General features: G+C 42.6%; 1 long non-coding RNA gene across 3 annotated transcripts in view; it reads left to right on the forward strand.

Annotated features, from left to right (window-relative positions):
• Window positions 1-18,133, forward strand: part of LOC117367304 — a 44,978-nt gene extending 26,845 nt beyond the window's left edge. For 2 of the 3 annotated variants that reach the window (XR_004540730.1, XR_004540731.1), the window contains exons 2-4: window positions 6,420-6,547; window positions 10,599-10,767; window positions 17,669-18,133. This is a non-coding gene — a long non-coding RNA (uncharacterized LOC117367304). The remainder of the gene's footprint in view (window positions 1-6,419; window positions 6,548-10,598; window positions 10,768-17,668) is intronic. The other variant, XR_004540732.1, reaches the window with a different exon arrangement.
• Window positions 18,134-19,901: the final 1,768 nt, after the last annotated feature.

Genomic DNA, 19,901 nt, shown 5'->3' on the forward strand with positions numbered 1-19,901 from the left:
GCTGTAGGACGCCTACCGCTGCCTACAATCGGGATGCACTTTGCAGAATCGGGGCCATAGTGCATATTGTAACCGGGTCTGGGGCCTGCGTGAGACTCCACAGCACATATAGTGATTACACAACAATGACACCTGCGTGTGACCCAGACTGGAGTCACCCTGCAGTCAAGGAATGACACCAAGAACCAAAAGCAAAAATAAACCACAATTCCTCAGAATGAGAAGTAAAAAAAAAATTCAGGTTTTATTTTCTTCAAAGTAATAAGGGCAGGCTTATTAGAAGTCCTACTCAAAACAGGTAAGTGAAATATCTTCAGTCCAAATTCACCCAGCAGAGTAATGAACAGTCCAAACATAAATAAAAACAAAAAAAAAATACTTTTTTTTTTTTTCTTCCCCACTGGGTTTTATGTTTTCCTTAGCTCTCAATTAACCATGCTCCTAAACCGGGCATTTTAGTTCCTTCCAAACACTGAATAACACAATAGGGTTTAAGGCACTGGCTGCCCTATTGCTAGTGTTTCAAAAGAAGCCTCTGACAGCCAAGCCTTGCACTGTCAGGATAAGGAGAGTGCCTCAGGTTTGCTTTACTTTTTAACTTATAATAGCTTCAAATTTCCCTCCCAGATTATAGCAAACCTCTCCCTCAATTCAGGCACCAACAGCTTCTTAACAAAAAGAAAAAAAAAAACAGAGCAGAAAAGAAACCACAAAGTCCTTCAAGGTTCAGCTTCATTCAAGACAGTCTTTTACACACAGAAAGCTGAACAAACACGAAAAAAAAATGCACTCACTGATTCTTCACTGTTAGCTTCCTTTAGCAGGTACAGCTGGTAGACAAACCAACTTCCATGGCTTCCTCAGCCAAGCTCATTTCCTCTGGCAAGAGTTCAGTTTCCATTGGGAGTTCCAGCTCAGGCACAGTTTTTTCCAAAATATCTCCAGCTTCTTGTACCTCCATGGGTGAGACGGGTTCGCCTCTGCCTGGCCCAAGGAGACTCGCAGGGAGCAAAGGTCCCAACCTTCTCCCTAACCTGCTTCCTCCCTTGAACTGAGCTGCTGGTTTTGTACTGATTGGGCCACACCCTAACCTGGCTGATTCAGCAGTCCTCAAAGCAGCTCTAGAGCTCCTCCTTTGGTGACCTGAATATTGCTGGTCTAGGGGACTTTCAGGATATTCCAACTCCCTCTGGAGGTCAGGGTGAGAATCAGCCCGATTCTTCCAAGGACAACCTTTGGGCACTCCTTTCCGGGTTTTACTGGGAGTCTCAATAGGAACCCTATCCGGAACCAGGGCAGGCACGAAGTCTGTCTGGTTACAATATATACTTTAGGAGTGCATAATTATATAGGCAAATGACTTCACTGCAAATGAGAGCCCATCTCTAGTTTTCACTAATTCTAATAATTTACAGCAAGTACTTATTTTTATATTTAAATGTTATTATGCAAGTAAATGAATGCCTTTCAACACAAGGCAATAACTATTTTAACAAATTGGACTCATAACAGCTGGAAAGCAGATTTTTCCTCACAAGTGTCCCTTCCAGACAGGATGGCAGAAAGAGAAAGCCCTCCCATGCTGCATGAGTGGAGAAATTTCAGAATCAAGGATTGAAATTTTCTGTCCAGTTGGAAGCTGATGAAAGAAAAGAAGGTCAAAAGCAGAGAAAAGCTGCTGCCTTGGATACTGTGATACTGCCAGAATGGTTTACTTAAACTGTAGTAGTTTTCAGCTGTGTTCCAAGAATCCTGCTTAGCTGACCTTGAAGCTGAAACCAAGTGTGGGGCTAGAGAGGTTTTAAAGTTTGCAGGAAAAAAAAAAGACAAGAATGGTATAATTGGGCTCCAAATGGAGCTGGACTTTTGTTGTAAGACTTTTACTATCTACAAGCATGCCAGCTGTTGCCTTGGTACCCAGGAGTGAAAAGTTTTAAATAAATCGCTGGAATAATAGTAATATAATTTGTTTCTGAAATATTTCTTGGCTGCCCTTTACTTTCTCGAGAGCCCAGAGGAAAGTAGGATTTACAGAAATCAGGAAGGAACCAACTTCAAGCCATACTGCACTGAATATCTACTTCTAGCTTAATCCAATTTACATGTCAGTATCACAATAAAGATCAAACATAAATAAAAAAAATATGAATTTGCTTATGATTAAATCATGTTTTTTTAAAAAAAGTCACTGAAATAATTTGAAATACAGTATTATTTATTCAAATTTCTATACCATTCTCCCAGGGGAGCTCAGAACGGTTTACATGAATTTATTCAGGTACTCAAGCATTTTCCCTGTCTGTTCCGGAGGCTCATAATCTATCTAATAATAATAATAATAATAATAACTTTATTCTTATATACCGCCAACAATCTTGCAACTTCTAGGCGGTTTACAGCAAAGAATATTGCAATGTACATCTGATAGTAACAGCATTAATGATAATAACAACAGTTATGTATTGCAGGGTCGTGAAGTACCTTGCGGTTTGCACAGGGTTGGAAGTTAGTGATTGGGGTTAACAGTTTACAAGAACAGATTTGGGGAGTGATTACGAGGGGGGTTATTGTCCTTGTTCGTTGCCTAGGTATTTTGTGAACAGGTATGTTTTCAGGTGTTTCCTGAATTCTCCATAGTTGTTTGTGTGTGTAATTAGTTTATCTAAGTCTTTGCCCCATAAGGCTGCTTGATAGGATAGAAGTTGTTGATGGTATCTCTTATATTTGCATCCTTTGGCTGGTGGGGAGACGAATTTCAGGTGTAATCTTCTCTCATGTCTGTTGGTTGGGTATGAGAAGAGGTCTGTTATGTATTTCGGGGCTAGACCTGATAGTACTTTGAAGCATAGACATCCCAGCTTGAACTTCGTGCGTGCCTCCATTGGTAGCCAGTGCAGGAGTCAGTAGGAAGGGGTTATATGATCGGACTTCTTCAGCCCGAAAATCAGCCTGACTGCTGCATTTTGTATCAGTTGTAGTCTCTGCATTTGCTTCTGGGAAATTGCCAGGTGGGTGATGTTACAATAATCAAGGTGGCTTAATATTAGGGATTGTACCAGTATTCTGAATGCTGAAGCGTTGAAGTAGGCTCTTATGGACCTAAGTTTCCAGAGAGTGAAGAACCCTTTTTTGACTAGGGAGTCCACATGGTCTTTCATAGTTAGATCTAATGTACCTGGGGCAATGAGGGGATTAAATGACTTGCCCAGAAACAGTATTCATTCAGTGGCAGTTGGCATTTTTTTAACCTTCTCATTCTATAAAGTCCACTGACAATGTAGACACCTAACTTAATTGAATAACAGGCTTATTTAGCACTTATCAAGTTTTCAAGTTTCAAGTTTATTAAAAATTTGATAAAACGCTAATCATAAATGCTAAGCGTTTTACAGTAAAACTTTAAAAAGGGGTCCAGTTAAACTATTAAAAACATAACTTTACTTACATGAAACAATAGGTTAGTGGGGAGAAATACAATTTGAAAGAAAGAACGAACAATTAAGGACAATAACATGGGGAAAGGGAGAAATCAATTTTAGTATAGAAAATAAACTTAGAAAGTCCCTTATATCAATTAACAGTCGTATGTGTCTTTAAATAAGAAAACTTTATGGCCACCCTTTTATTTGTCTAAATTCTGTTCGGACCTTAAATATAATGGTAACGAATTCCATATTGTTGGAGCAATCGTTGTGAAAGAAGAAGCCCTATGGGTACAAATGATTTTTAGGGATGGGACATGAAGAAGATGCTGTGATACAGATCTTAAGGTTCTTGGAGGATAATGTGGAATCAGGTATTTATGGATAAAAGCAGGTTCCTTGGTTTTCATTGTTTTGTAGGAGATTAAAGCTATTATGTAAGTGATACGGTGATGAATAGGTAGCCAGTGAGCACTTTTTAACAGGGGAGTAATGTGATCAAATTTTTTTTGTAATAACTTTTATGGCAGTATTTTGGATTAGTTGTAATCATCGAATGTCTTTTTGGCAGACTCCTTTGAGCAGGGAGTTGCAGTAGTCAAGTTTGGAAATTATGAGGGAGTGAATTAAAATGTTAAGGGACTGAGAATCAAGAATGTTGGATATGGATTTAATCATTCTGAGCTTCCAAAAACAGTTTTTCACAACTGCACTGATTTGAGAATAGTAGGATAGTTTATTGTCGATCAATACCCCAAGGATTCTGGTTGAACTGACAAGATTTATTGGTTTATTGTTGATAGTTATTGGTGAAGTTAGACTGATATTTTTTTTCCACGGATAGAGAAGACAATTGGTTTTAGTGATATTCAACAAAAGCATATTGTCACTAAGCCAGTGACTAATCTGATTGAGCTTTAAATTGATAAGAGTGATGTCATCAGTATTAGATGTGTCTATAGGATAGATAATCTGAATATCATCTGGATAAGCGTATGCGGTAAGACCAATTGATTGACATAGAGTGAGCAAAGGGGCTAGATAGATGTTAAAGAGCAAAGGGGAGAGAATTAATCCTTGTGGAACTCCGAAATTGTTGTTAAATACAGTGGACGATGTATTATTAAAGGATATGACAGAAGTACGATTTGAAAAATAAGAACAGAACCATTCAAGAATTTGTTCGGAGATTCCGACAGCGGCAAGTCTATGAAGAAGTAATGAATGATCTATTGTGTCAAAGGCGGCTGAAAGATCTAGAGCAGGGGTGTCCAACTTGCGGCCCAAGGGCCGCATGTGGCCCCATGAAGTATTTTGTGCGTCCCCAGTCGAGGGCGATGCAGTGTTTTCCTCTGCTGCCCCTGGGTGTTTACCGTTTTGCCGGCTCCCTCCTCTGTCTTGCTGCAGCGTTTGCATAGCCCCAGAAACATTTTTTTCAGCCAATGCGGCCCAGGGAAGCCAAAAGGTTGGACACCCCTGATCTAGAGAAACAAGAATAACAGATTTATGTTGATCAAGATAGTATTGTATGAAGATAGTAAGGCCTAATAAAGCAAGATCTGTTGAGTGATTATTACAAAAACCAGTTTGATTAGGATGTAAAGCATGAGTTTGATTTAAAAAGTCAGATATCTGGTTAAATACTATTTTCTCAGTTAATTTTGAAAGAAATGGAAGGTTTGAAATAGGTCTGTAGTTAGCGCAGTCTGAAGTGCTATCTTTATGGTTTTTAATTGTAGGATAAATTAAAGAATGTTTCCAGACTGATGGTGTTGTTGATGTGGTGAGACTTTTTGTAATGAGTTTAAGAATAAATGGACCAAAGATAGAAAAGTGATGTTTTAGAATGAATGGTGGAATGGAATCGGAGTTTGAACCATTGGGGTTCAAGGATTGCATGACACGCTGAATGTCGTTTAGTGTAGGAAGGTTGAAATGAGAGCACTTTGCACATAGATGTTATCATAGGTGTTGTCATCTGCAGTTGGAATTCATGGAATGGCATAATCGAAAGGGACGTCTAAGTTCGTTTGCGTCTAAGTCACAAGTCGTACAAAGTAAAAAACAGCCTAGGACACATTTTCGAAACACACGTCCAAATTTTTTTTTGTTTCAAAAATCGTCTAATTATACGTCCTGACGATCTGATCATCCAAGCCGCTAAATCGTCCATCTTTATACCACATTTCCATCCAACTTTTCATCCAAGTCAAAAACGCCTAGAACAAGCACTGTTGGGCATGGGAGAGGTCTAAAAAGTGATGGAATGAATACCCAGATATGGCACCTAAATAGCGGGGTATCTTACAGGGTACTGCTGTGAACTTCACAAAAAGGGTGCCATGCCTTCTCCTCACAATGTCCAAGTTCCGTTGATCCTAGGCTGTATAACTTTTGGTTATACATTCTGTACGACTAAGTCTAAGCCGGTCCATGTCCCGCCCAACTCCCGCCCTTGACACTCCTCCTGAACTGCCCTGTTTAGCAATAGTCATTCAGCGGCATTATGAAGGCCTAGGTCGTTTAGAAATACGTCCAAAACCCATTTTTATTATCAGCACTTGGACATATTTGGGAAATATTCGTCCAAGTGCCGACAGGCTGGTTTTTGATGTTTTTCTCTTTTGATTTGAGCCCCTTAGAATTTTATTGTCTTTTTTTATTGAGTCCCTAATGGTTTAGATTTTGGCTTGGAAAAAATCTGCTAGACTTTGAGCTGTAGGAGAGGAGTTGCTTTAGGTGATATACTTTTGCTTAAAAAGTTTTTTTAAAACAGAGAATAAAGTCGAGGAATTCTTCACTTTTGAAATACATTTTTTGTAATATTTTTTCTTTTCCAGATTGATTGATTGTGTATAGAATTTAGAGTGTTCATTATATTTATCCAGGTTGAATAGAGTAGGATTTGCTTGCCATTTCCATTCCAGTGAGCGTAGTTGACGTTTGAGAAGTAGAAGTGATGAGTTGTAACGAGGATTTTTTTTTGCTTTTTTGAAGAAATGATACGAATTGAAACGGGGGCAAATTTATTAAGGAGGAAACGGCAGACTATGTCCCAGATCTCAATTTGTTTGTCGGGATCAACCTGATCGAAGGAATCTATATCAAGTTGGAATAAAGAAGAAGTAAGTTTTTCTTTTAATTGTCTAAAGTCTCTTGTTTGGATAGTTAAAGGAGGTGGTAAGCTATGATTGATTAAAGAGTGAAAAGAAGTTGAAATAAAATAATGGTCTGACTAGGGAACTGGAAGTAATGATGGATTAGAGAAGTTATGTTTATGAGAAGATGGAATAAAGATTAATATCTATTGTATGACCCTTTATGTGAGTAGGGTCTAAGAATAAGGGGACAAAATTAAGATTGGACATGTGAATCAGAAAATCATGACAGAAAGGGGAACTGACATCTTCCATATGAAAGTTGAAGTCCCCTAATATTATGGGAAATTGATATTGGGTGGCAAAGTCTAATATTAAAGACTGAATTTTTGGTTAAGCTATTTGAATTAATAGGAGGAGGAATATATAGTAGTAGAAAGTCTATAGCTGGGTTGGTGTTAACTTTGAGGTGGATAGATTCAATGGACATGATTGCAGGGGGAGTATCTGTTGTTATAGAAAGTGAGGATTCATAGATGATTGCTAACCCCCCTCCCCCCTTTTTCTCACTACGGTGATTAAATGAGTATGAATAACCAGGAAGGGCCACAAAAGATAAGAAAGCCTCATCGCCAATGTGTAACCAAGTTTCTACAATACAAAGAATGTCAATGGAATTTTGTTGAATTAGGTCTTTCAGAATGTGATGTTTGTTGCGAACAGATCGTGAATTTATTAAACCTATATTTAGAGATTTTGGAGGTCCGAATTTTCTTCCAGAGTGAATGGTAGAGGGGACTTCTTTAGGTAAGATTTCAGTCAGCTGGGAAATTCTGGTTATTAAAGACTGATGAGATAATGGTGGTCTGCTACCCCAGAAAACAGGAATCCGTGGGGGTTGAGGTTCCATTGTAGAATAGGGAAATAGAGAAATAAATTGAAAAATAAGGAGGATAGACCTGAAATGAAGAAAGAGTGGAAGAGAAAGAGTGTTTAAGTGAATTACCGGAAGAAACCAAGAGAAAAAAAGTGATAATATATGAGAGATTTTTGATAAAGAATAAAAGAAATTATCTGAAACAGATTGAAAGGGATAGAGTAGGACAAGCGCCCTAAGTTGCACACAAAGGAGCGTATTAAAGAGCATTACATGCTCCTTAATCGCGCTCCTTTGGCGTGCACCACAAGCAGTAGGGGATTTTAATTTCATGTACCAGCTGATGGGGTGGGTCCAACGTGTCACCGCTTTGTGACGGCGAATCAAGCAGGGAGAAAAGCAAAAGGACAGCTGATGGGGTGGATCCAATGTGCTGCCGCTTTGCGGCGGCGAATCAAGCAGGAAAAAAAGCTAAAGCACTGGAGAGAAAACAGAAGGCAAATTGTAAAATACAACAGACAGAATTAAACAACACAACAGCTAAAATCACTTTTAAAATAAGGTAAAATTGAGTGAGTCGGGTGCTCAATAGTGAGAAAGTGTTAGCAATCCACCCGAGTGGAAACAAGAAGTTGCATCATTGGCAGACGTGGAAAGCAGGAAGGGGAGCCACAGGCGATGTAGCTGAATCACTGCTGAGGCCGGCAGTTTTTTCAGCTTCACGGAAGGTAAAGGACCATCGGACAGGAAAGAAGACTGGGAACATGCTGGGCCACAGGGACTATCCAGAGCCTTGGCACCGAGCCGTGAGAAGGGAAGTTCCCAGACCATGACTCTCAGGCCGGGAACACCCATCTCATGGCTTGCACCTGGGGGAAACATTGCTAAAAATAATTTTTTACATTTGGGGGTATCAAAAATGATGGCAGGAGTGTAAAAAATCAATGGTCCCCGGGTGTCACATACCCTAGGTACACCTCTGAATACATGCTCCCTCTTTCATGGGTGGTGGGTTCAAATACCCAGAAAACAAAATGTATGTGCCAGATGTTTCTTTTGTCAGATCAAGGATCAGTGTATTTTCCCTCTTCTTTACCCCATAAAAGATTGGGTTGTAGACAGGTGTATGACAGTCATATTTGTTTGTGCAAGCTTTCCTACACTATCATTTTTTATCTCGTTTTTTTTAGTACGTTCTGTCTCTCAACTAATAATAATGTCCCCTTCTTATTTTAAGCAGGGGTTTATTTGTTTAGGTTATTTTAACCGCATGTTTTGATATTTTAAGAGTGATGCCATTTGGTAAATGGGTGTAGTGGATTGAAGCTATAGCTGTTAAGACATATGAATGCACCCATGTTTTATATTTTTTACTAGCTGATGCCCCGGCATTGCACGGGTATTTAATTATAGCAATAACACTGTAAATGGATTCAAATAAAGATACTTTATAGTGGTGAATGAAATTATTTTTTTACAGCTTTATAAAAAGTACAATATTCAAATTATAATGTGAAATATTTGACAAAATGATTACAATACAACTAACACAAAACTTGATTATAAACAACATTTTTAGTTTCACCTCCAGGAGCAAGAACATATAAATTCTTGAGTGAAGAGACCCCCAGAACATATCACCCCAGTTAGTGAGGGATCTGCATACCAAGTTTCGTTCAAATCGGTCAAGCCGTTTTAGATTTACTGTGAGAATGGCAGCTTTTTACTTTTTTTCCATTGACATGAATGGGTGAAATCTGATGTTCTTTTTGTAGCTCCGCCCACGTGTGCAGGTGGGCCGCGAGACTCCCAGAACATATCACCCCAGGTAGTTGGAATTACTGTGAGAATGGCAGCTTTTTACATTTTTTCCATTGACATGAATGGGTGAAATCTGATTTTCTGTTTGTAGCTCCGCCCACGTGTGCAGGTGGGCCGCGAGACCCCCAGAACATATCACCCCAGGTAGTGAGGGATCTGCATACCAAGTTTCGGTCAAATCGGTCAAGCCGTTTTTGAATTACTGTGAGAATGGCAACTCTTTACATTTTTTCCATTGACATGAATGTTTGAAATATGATTTTCTGTTTGTAGCTCTGCCCACGTGTGCAGGTGGGCCGCGAGACCCCCAGAACATATCACCCCAGGTAGTGAGGGATCTGCATATCAAGTTTCGTTCAAATCGGTCCCACAGCTTTTTACATTTTTCCCATTGACTTGAATGGGTGAAATCAGATTTTCTGTTTGTAGCTCCGCCCATGTGTGCAGGTGGGCCGCGAGACCCCCAGAACATATCACCCCAGGTAGTGAGGGATCTGCATACCAAGTTTCGTTCAAATCGGTCCCACAGCTTTTTACATTTTTTCCATTGACTTGAATGGGTGAAATATGATTTTCTGTTTGTAGCTCCGCCCACGTGTGCAGGTGGGCCGCGAGACCGCCAGAACATATCACCCCAGGTAGTGAGGGATCTGCATACCAAGTTTCGTTCAAATCGGTCCCACAGCTTTTTACATTTTTTCCATTGACTTGAATGGGTGAAATCAGATTTTCTGTTTGTAGCTCCGCCCACGTGTGCAGGTGGGCCGCGAGACCCACAGAACATATCACCCCAGGTAGTGAGGGATCAGCATAGCAAGTTTCGTTCAAATCGGGCAAGCCGTTTTTGCGTTGGCAGCTTTTTACATTTTTTCCATTGACACGAATGGGTAAAATCAGATTTTCTGTTTGTAGCTCCGCCCACGTGTGCAGGTGGGCCGCGAGACCCCCAGAACATATCACCCCAGGTAGTGAGGGATCTGCATACCAAGTTTCATTCAAATCGGGCAAGCCGTTTTTGCGTTGGCAGCTTTTTACATTTTTTCCATTGACATGAATGGGTGAAATCTGATTTTCTGTTTGTAGCTCCACCCACGTGTGCAGGTGGGCCGCGAGACCCCCAGAACATATCATCCCAGGTAGTGAGGGATCTGCATACCAAGTTTCGTTCAAATCGGTCAAGCCGTTTTTGCGTGATCGCGGCACATACACACATACACACACATACATACCTCCGATTTTATATATATAGATTGTGACATATGATTTCTTTATAAAGTTATAAATTTGAATTATGTATGCATACTTTGTGAGCCACCTTGGATAAAGGCGGATTATAAATATTTTAAGTAAATAAGAGGACCTCATTGTTTGCATCTGCAGCTTGGAGTTCCCTTTATCCAGAGGGTAATTCACTGTTGTGATAATCAATGTTGCTAGAAATTTTTGGTGTTCTGTAGCAACCATACAATCAGAGATGAACACGCTGGCCTCCTAGTGGATCTGTGATAATACCCAACACATTGATGATGACATGGAGTTTAGGAAAGAGGTTAGTGTTTAGCAGGCACTATGGGATTGGGGTGGGGGGGTGGGGGGTTTCATTCCATGACATTCCTGAGGTACTAGGGTTTTGCACTTCTCTCTCCAGGGAAATGGGCTTCGCTGCTGTAAGAGCATCTGTAACTAAATACTTAAAACTAATCAAGTACATAGAAACTGTCATGCCAAGACAAACCAATATGGGGGGGCTGCTGAAAAGTTCTCTGCCCAACCAACAAATTTGGGGAAGTCTCCATCGAGGGCTATATGCTTAGTCCAGTGATTTTCCACTTTTTCCATTTCATCAGAAAAATATGGAATGAAAATAGTGCAAAATCATTGGACTATATGTATAGCCCTCGATGGAGACTGCACCAACTTTGTTGGTTTGGCTGAGAACTTTTCAGCGGCCCCTCATAATCTACTGAATTAAATATCCCACCTCTAGGGGGGGCGTGGCCGTGCCGAGAACGGGGAAGACGTACTTTCCTTGAGCTCCGCAGTCTTCCCTCTACTTCGGCCTCTCTGCACTATATTCGGCGGCTAATATCTCACCCCAGCACTCCTTTTATGCTCCGGAAGGGCTTATGGACAGATTCGTGCTGAAAGGAGGGGAACATATGGCAACAAAATCGGGTAAGGAGAAGCGTGGAGGGCCGAGGTCGGGGCCTGGTGGTGAGGGGAAAATGGCGGGGGCGGCCGAAGCGGCGGACTCTGGGAGCGAGGATATGATCGCTCGCCTGACGGAGGCTGTGGTGGCGGCCCTGGGTACCCGATTTGATGAAGTGCAAGACACCTTAGCAACCCTTACCACCTCGGTTGCTGATTTCTCCGCCCGAGTTGCTGAAGTGGAGCAGCGTGTCAGCTCCGCGGAGGATTCCCTGGTCTCAGTGAATGAGGAGCTTCAACGATTGCAAAGAAAAGTGATGCACTGTGAAGAGAAAGTGGAGGATCTGGAGAATCGCTCCAGAAGGAACAACTTACATATAGTTGGCATACCTGAATCTGTTCTGGAAGCGGATCTCCTCCCCACATTGGAAAGATGGCTGTCCTCTGAGCTGCTGGTTGCGCATGGCTTGGGCCCCTTGCGCATTGAGCGGGCACATCGGTTGGGTAGGAGGCAGGAGGGCTCCACAAGGCCTCGGGTGGTGATCATCAGGATCCTCAACTTTGCCATTAAAGATTTGCTGTTAAAGAATTACAGACATAAACAAGATCTTCAGTTCCAGAACCAGCGTATCCTGCTCTTCCAGGACTATTCAGCTCAGGTGGCATCTCTCCGTCGGAGCTTCTCATCAGTTTGCAAACTTCTCACGGAAAAGAAGTTGCGCTTCACACTTCAATTTCCTGCCAGGCTCCGGGTGCTCTACAATGGCCAGCCATTTCTGTTTGACACCAGTGATGCTGCACGGGCACAAGTGCTCATCTGGTTCCCTGACTTGGCACCCAGCACCTGAAGAGTGAAGAGTCTTCCTTGAGGCTGTCTGTTTGTTGGACTGGGGGTCCCCGAGGAGAGTGGTTTACACATATACGGGGCCCTTGTGGACTTTCTTTCACTGTTAGCTTTAGATATAACACTTGTTTGGAGCTTTTGTCTTTGCTTCTTCTATATTCCTTGTTATCCTTACCCTTGTTTGGCGATGCGTGAGCCTTTCGCCAGAATGAGTTCAGATATATTTGGTTTCCCTTTCTGCACTTTTTGGAAGAGGGGTTTATAATTGCCAGATTGTATTGGGTGTTGGGGTGTGGATGTGTGGGGGGTCGGAGAGGGGGGGACCTGGGTCTTTGAGTGTCCCTCCTTTGGAGTGGTGGTTTCTGGGGTTTGGGGGGGTCTGGGTGGGGGGAGTTGGGGGAGGGGGGGTGGGGGGAGGGATTATTTGGATCTGTGTGGAAGTTAGAAAGATGAGTTTGTATGTGTTCCGGATGTTCGACTGCCGAGAGGAGGGCTGGGACTCTCGGCAGGACATTTCTGTTTTTCTTATGAGTTGGTATCTTGGAGTACCTTTCTGGGATGATACCTAAACGGGGAGTGCGTTGTGTAACGTGGAATGTGTCTGGTATTAATTCCCCGATTAAAAGAACCAAGCTTTTACAACATTTAGCCCGACATCGGGCAGACATAGTGGGATTGCAAGAGACTAAGCTTTCGGAGAGGGAACATGGTAAGCTACGACAATCTTGGGTGGGTCAGTGCTATTTTGCCTCTTCTCCGAAGGCTAAGGCAGGGGTGGCTTTGCTGATCCATAAATCGCTGCCTTTTGTCATGTCTGGGGTAACTTCAGATCCAGAGGGTCACTATGTAATAGTTCAGGGCACCCTCTATCAACAACCTGTACTTTTGATGTCTGTGTATGCTCCCAATAGTGCTCAAAGGGCTTTTTACAAAAAGATCTTGGGGGTCTTACTGTCCATGCATCAGACTCCTGGGGTCCACAAAATCTTCCTGGGGGACTTTAATTCTATTCTGGATCCAGTGCTGGACACTACCAGGGGGTGTGCTGGTTCCTCCCGGAGATCAGATAATGGGCTTAATGGCTGGGTGAATACCTTAGAATTGGTAGATGTTTGGAGAACGCTTCATCCTGGGGAGCGGGATTATACCCACACCTCTAGGGTGCATGACTCCTCCTCTAGAATAGACTATATCTTTCTATCGCGTTCCTCCTTTTTTGCAGTACACAGAGCTGAGACTGGAGCATTGGTTCTCTCTGATCATACTCTGGTATGGATGGATATTAGTCTTGCGGATAGACCCCCCGGGGGTGGTGGGCGTTGGCGTTTTCCAGTAGGGCTCTACTCTGATCCTGATTTTAAACCGTACATCGAGAGGCAATGGCAGGATTATGTTGAGTTTAATGGGGTACATGCAGGTGATGGTGTTCTTTTTTGGGAGGCTGCCAAGGCAGTGATTCGTGGGGCTGTGTTGGCTTATAGCGCCCGACGGAAGAAAATGATGGCTGCTAAGATTTTGGCACTTGAACGTAGAGTACGGGAGAGTAGACTTTTAATGCTGCATTCCCCCACTGTGTCTCACAAGCATGACTTTCAGAAGGCACAGTCAGCGCTCCATGCCCTTTTACACGATAGAGCCCAAAAATCCCTTTTCTATTATAAATATAGATTATACCGCTTTGGTAATAGGCCCGGTAAGATGATGGCCCAGTTGACCAGGGCACGAAGGGGTCCCTCATCTATCACTTCACTTAGAGACGCTGGGGGAAGGTTGGTTACAGATCAATCCCATCTTGAACAGCTTTTTGTCTCCTTTTATAGATCTCTTTATACAGCGGAAGTGGTGGACCGGGATTCTCTGATTCAGGCATATCTCGATTCTCTGCCCTTGCCCCGGCTCTCGGACATTGATAGTGTGGGTTTGGCCTCTCCTATTACCAGGGAGGAGGTATTGGGGGTTATTAAAAGTTTACCTCTTTGTAAATCTCCCGGACCGGACGGCTTCAGTGGGGAATTCTGTCGTCTCCTTCAGGGCTATGTGGCTGAACCCCTGAGACAGTTTTATGAGCAGGCAGTGGCTGGGGGATCTTTTCCATCTTGCGCGAATCAGGCGTTAATTACTGTACTGCCCAAACTGGGTAAAGACCCTCTTTTGGTGGAGTCTTATAGACCCATTTCCCTTATCAACGTTGATCTTAAAATTTTAGCCCGGATTTTGGCTAATAGGCTGGCCCCGTTGGTTCCTTCTCTAGTGGGGGCCGATCAGGTGGGTTTTGTGAGAGGTCGTCAGGCGGGTCATAATGTCCGGAAGCTCTTGATTGCGTTGGCTCATTGTGACTCTCGGAGGTTGCCTGCCTTGGCTATTAGCTTTGACTCCGAAAAGGCCTTTGATAGGGTTGAGTGGTCTTTTCTTTTCCCATTACTACATCGCTATGGGATGGCCGGGTTCTATATGAGGGCTCTCCATGCTCTCTACTCTAATCCGGCGGCAGCTGTGCTCATTAATGGGGCTGCTTCTCCAGTTTTTTCCTTACACCGGGGTACTCGGCAGGGTTGTCCCCTGTCTCCTTTGCTTTATATTCTATTCTTGGAACCCTTGTTGCTCCACATACGTATGCATCCCGGGCTCACGGGAGTGGAAGTGGGCACTTCCTCCTTACGTAGTATGGCTTTTGCAGATGATATTATGGTTCTCTTAACGAATCCGGTCGCCAATCTTCCAGTCCTGTTAGAGTTGTTCCGGAAGTTTGGGGAACTATCGGGTCTTAAACTCAATGTATCTAAGTCTGAAGCGCTCCCTCTTCATTTAACTATTTCCCATCTATGGTCTGATTTTCCCCTGAAGGAGGCCTCCCGGCAGGTGAAATATCTGGGGGTACTGATCCCTTCTTCTTTGGAGCGCCTTTATGAGTTGAATGTGAGACCTTTACTACAGAGTTCTGTTGCGAGTTTAAGGTTGTGGGGGGCTCTGCCGGTCTCCCTTGCGGGACGCATCTTCTTATACAATATGATGATAATCCCCAGGTGGCTTTATCTATTACAGACGGTGCCGATTTGGATCCGCCGTAGGGATTTGGAGGAGCTATATAGGGTTCTGAGGGTGTTTCTGTGGCGAGGACGACGGCCTCGTTTGCCTCTGCGTGTTTTGATGTTGCCGGAGGAACAGGGGAGATTCGGCCTTTTAGATTTACGCTCATATAATTTGGCGTGTGGCCTACGTCAGGTACGGGATTGGTGTTTGGAGAGCTCCTCATTTTTGACCTTTTCGGTGGAGAGGGATTTTTTGTGTCCTGTTTCCGGATTATTTCTGTTGCATGCACCTTCTGCTAAGCTGGATCCGGTTTTACGGGGGCATGTGATTTGGTCCTATATGCGACTGGTTTGGCGGGTGCTTTGCAGACAATTGGGGGTTAACTATAGTATCTCTCCATTGTTGCCTATTGTGGGGAATTTACAATTTAGCCCGGGAAGGGATAATCGAATCTTTCAATATTGGCATGCGCACGGGATTCGTAGGGTGGGGGATGCTCTTACTGAACGAGGGACTCTTCTTTCATCGGACGAGTTAGCGTCCTTATACGGGCTAGACCACGTAGATGCATATGGCTATTTACAACTTCGACATTATATCCTTAGTCTTGATGGGAACTCCCTGCGTCCCTCGGTGGCGAAGGGTCTTGGTCAGCGTTTAGCTTTGTGGGAGGACTTGGCCCCGCGATTGCGTTTCTTTGTCAATGCATCGCAGCTCTCTCAGTCTACGGAGCGGGCTGACTTGCTGGCTGGGGCATGGAGCGCTGACTTGGGGTGCACTATTCCCTCCGCCTTGATATCCCATTGTTTGGTCTCTCTGCGCACCCTCTCTTTTAATATGCTGCATAGAGAACAGGAATATAAATTTTTTCATCGTACCTTTGTCTCACCACGGAGGGCGTATCGGGCGGGATATGCTGCTCATGCCTGTTGTCCCAAATGTCCGACGTCCTCCGCCACCTTGGGACATATGTTCTGGGCTTGTCCTAGGATTCGAGCCTTCTGGCAGCAGGTATGGGCTTTCCTGTCCTCTTTGCTTCCTTCGTTGCCTGCATGTGCCCCTGCCATTGCCCTATTTTATGATGGAGCTGTTTTTCCTCGATGTTCTGCTGGGCAGAGGATGTTGGTATTTAAAGCGCTCCTTCTGGCTAAGAGGGCCATTCTGATCTCTTGGAGGAGGCCGCATGCTCCTTCCTTCTCTCAGTGGCAATTATCAATCTTTGACTTAGCTCTTTTGGAGCGGAGGGCAGTGGGGACACGTGTGGAGCATCTTTGGACCAAATTTCAGGATGTTTGGGAGGTGTACTGGTTATCTCTTCCGCACAGAGAGCGGAGCCTGTTGCTGAACTGTTAATAGGGAGGTCTTGAGTGGCCTCTCCCTGTGTGTTTTGATCTTTCCTTGGTGCTTGTGCTTTCTTTTCTTTGCTCCTGAAGGGGAGTCTTGCTTTGCTTTTGTTTCTTTCTCTCCTGTTCTGCTTCTCCCTTGCTTTTTCTAGATGGGCGTTTGGTTGGCGGTGCTTCTGTTTTCTTTTCTTTTCTTTTTCTTTTTCTTTCCACACTCATTGTCCATTTCTCATTTCTGTACTGATTGCTTACCACACAGGTCTGGGGGGGAGGGGGGGAGGGGAGGGGGGGTTTGGATGTTGGTTTTTCATGTTGTCAAGATTGTTGGGGGGGGGTGGGGGGATCTGGCTTATTACAAAACTACCGTATTGGGCTTATGTTTCTATATTGACATCTGCATACTTTTGTACTTTGTTTCCTATGATTGTATTCTGCCCTGTTTGGGGTGGGCGGTGTGACTATGCGGATGTATCTTTGATCTTCTGTTGTCTGTGTTGCAGCTTTAGCCCAATAAAGAAATATTAATAAAAAAAAAAATATATATCCCACCTTAGAGTTGACAATCGATGCTTCCTGGAAAAGTATAGCAGAGAAGTCTTCCCTATCACTCACTTGCTAAAATATGAAGTGCAAACACCCAAGACTATCTAAGTTAATAATTTAATTGCAGATCTATTTATTTAAAAACATGCTCAGACATTTTTTAAGCTCAGCTATGCAACTTACTTTGACCACATTCTATTGAGCAAATTTCATATATTTGATTTTTCAAATGATTCCCCAGACATCCTGTCCAGTGTCAGGCTCTGGATTTATAAATTAGGAACTTCAAATAATGTAGATATAATTTTTATGTACATGGCAAGCAACCAGGCTTCTTCTTGGCAGTTGAAAAGGCAAACAGCCAACAGTATTATTTCTGAATTAGAAACTCCAATGCATAAGTTAATGAATAATCTTATCAACATTGGAAAAGCATTTATGTCTTTTTATAAAAAATGTATATATCTAAGGTTAATGTCCCTCAGAATAATATCACTTTTTTTAATATAAAATTTTGATATAAAATTCATCTTTTCTTTCAGTCTAAAGAAAACAGAATTCTATTATGTAAACCTACATCAGTGGAAGAAGTACTTAAAGTTATTAAGAAAGCAATGTACCTGGATTAAAAAAAATACTGTACCTGATTGAATGTTGTCCTCCTCTGTAACAGCTGAATGAGCACATAGACTTCCACAGCAAGTATATTTTATACAGGGGTTTTAAAAGTAGCATTTTCATAGGGGTTTACATTGAAAATCACATTGCACATTCATATTGAAAATTTAACTGTATAATCACTGATTCAGATCTATTGTCTTTATGATAAACAAGTATGAAATATAGCATGTTGTATTCAAGTGCATTTGAAAGCTTAAAAGAAGAACATTTTTATAATTATTTGTCCATCTTTGAAAGTTTTGAAAAAGTGAAAATTGAGTTTTACTTCAGTGCACTAATGTATCCCAGGGCACTAAATGATCAGACACTCATAGGAGATGAAGCTGAATGATATAGAAATGCTGTAGAGTTACAATAATAAAGAATATTGCTTGGTTATCATTACTTTAAGTTTCAAGTTTATTTCATATTTGATAAAATCACTTTTTTCAAAGATTACAAAGTGATATACAATAAATAATTTTCAAATGAGGGGGACATACAATATAGGGATAGACAGATATGCACTTTATGGGGAAATCAGGGAAGAACTACAATTTAATATAGGAAAGAGAACAAATAAGACTGGGAAATAGAAAAGTCCTAGAATAGTGAATAGGTCACTCTGTCCTAAGCTAACACTTGTCCAATGCATTGAAATAAATAATGATCTCAACTAGTCTAAATGTAAATGCTGACAGGAGCAAAACCAATAGTGCATGATTTATAAGTCATTATAGAATTGCTAATCTTAGGGAAAATTGCTAATAACAAGAAATCATATGATCAATGAACCAAATATGGACCTAGTGGCAAAATGCAGTCATATGCAATTTATCATTGGATCTTAAGAAAGTAATTGTATTGTGATTGGAAGATGTACTAACTTGCATATGAATAATAATAAATTAAATGATGTCATGAAGCTAATAAAATGGGCTTTAGCCCATGGTTCAGGGAGATTCTTGGTTGGAACTTTGCCAGTTAGCAGATCACTAAGCTCTCCCAAGGCCTTGATGTTTTACCATTTGTGTTTGATTGTTATCCCCTGGTCTCCCTCAGAGATAGAAGCAAGAGCTAGGGAGGTTCCGGAACTTGACAGTGGACAGGATGGCTGTGTGAGTTAACTGCTCCTCCCTCACTGGTACCAATCTGCTTACCTGACAGCACAGCTGGACTTCTTATTACTCTCAAAGTGAATAATTTACTGGACTTTATCATCTACAGTAAGACTGTATTTAAGGAGACAGACTAAATTAGAAGCATCTTTTGCAGCTGGGAGCTCAGCAAAGAGACAGAAGGCAGATCCTCCTACTCCATCCAAAGTGCCCCTTCCCAGAGACTCTTCTGAATTTGAACAGCTGATGGAAGAATTAAAATCAATTAGAGGAGTGCTTACTACACATACAGGCAAGTTGGACACCATGCAGGAGGATCTACACTCTCTGACACAGAAGATGACAGTGTGTAAGCTCAGGACTGATCAGTTAGAACAAGGCCGCTTGAATAAGGTTCAAAAAGACACTGTGGGGTTCATAATAAAAAAAAAAACACGTCTAAAAAGTGCTCTAAATGGCTACTTGGACGATCAAAAAGCCTTATCGTCCAAGTACCCATAATCAAAGCTGGTTTTAGACGTATCTAAAACAGGCCTTTCCCCTGCCACTAAACGCACAGAGAGAAAAGAGGCGTGTTTAGAGGAGGGGAAAGGGCGGGAGGTGGGCCGACCTACACCTAGGCGTGCATCAGGTATAACCAAAACCTTAGGCAGGTTGCCTAGTGAGCACTTATACGTTTTGACTTAGACGAAGTCAAAACAGGTCTAAGTGCCGAAAAAGGGGTCGCTGAGCTGCTGCAATCATGGCTGCCTATCGTGGCTGCTGCAATCATCTCAGCGGCCCCAGCAACCTGCCTACCCCCTACAGCAATGATCACGGCAGGAGAGATACCTCATCTCCCCTACCGCGATGCCATCACTCCTCTACCCGAACTGCTGAGACCCGCGGCAGGAGAGATGCCCTATCTCTCCTGCCACTGGTAGTGGCAGTTCGGGTAGAGGAGTGATGGCATTGCGGTAGGGGAGATGAGGCATCTCTCCTGCCACGATACATCACC

The sequence above is a fragment of the Geotrypetes seraphini genome, chromosome 9 (assembly GCF_902459505.1).
Source record: "Geotrypetes seraphini chromosome 9, aGeoSer1.1, whole genome shotgun sequence".
Classification (NCBI taxonomy): Eukaryota; Metazoa; Chordata; class Amphibia; order Gymnophiona; family Dermophiidae; genus Geotrypetes; species Geotrypetes seraphini.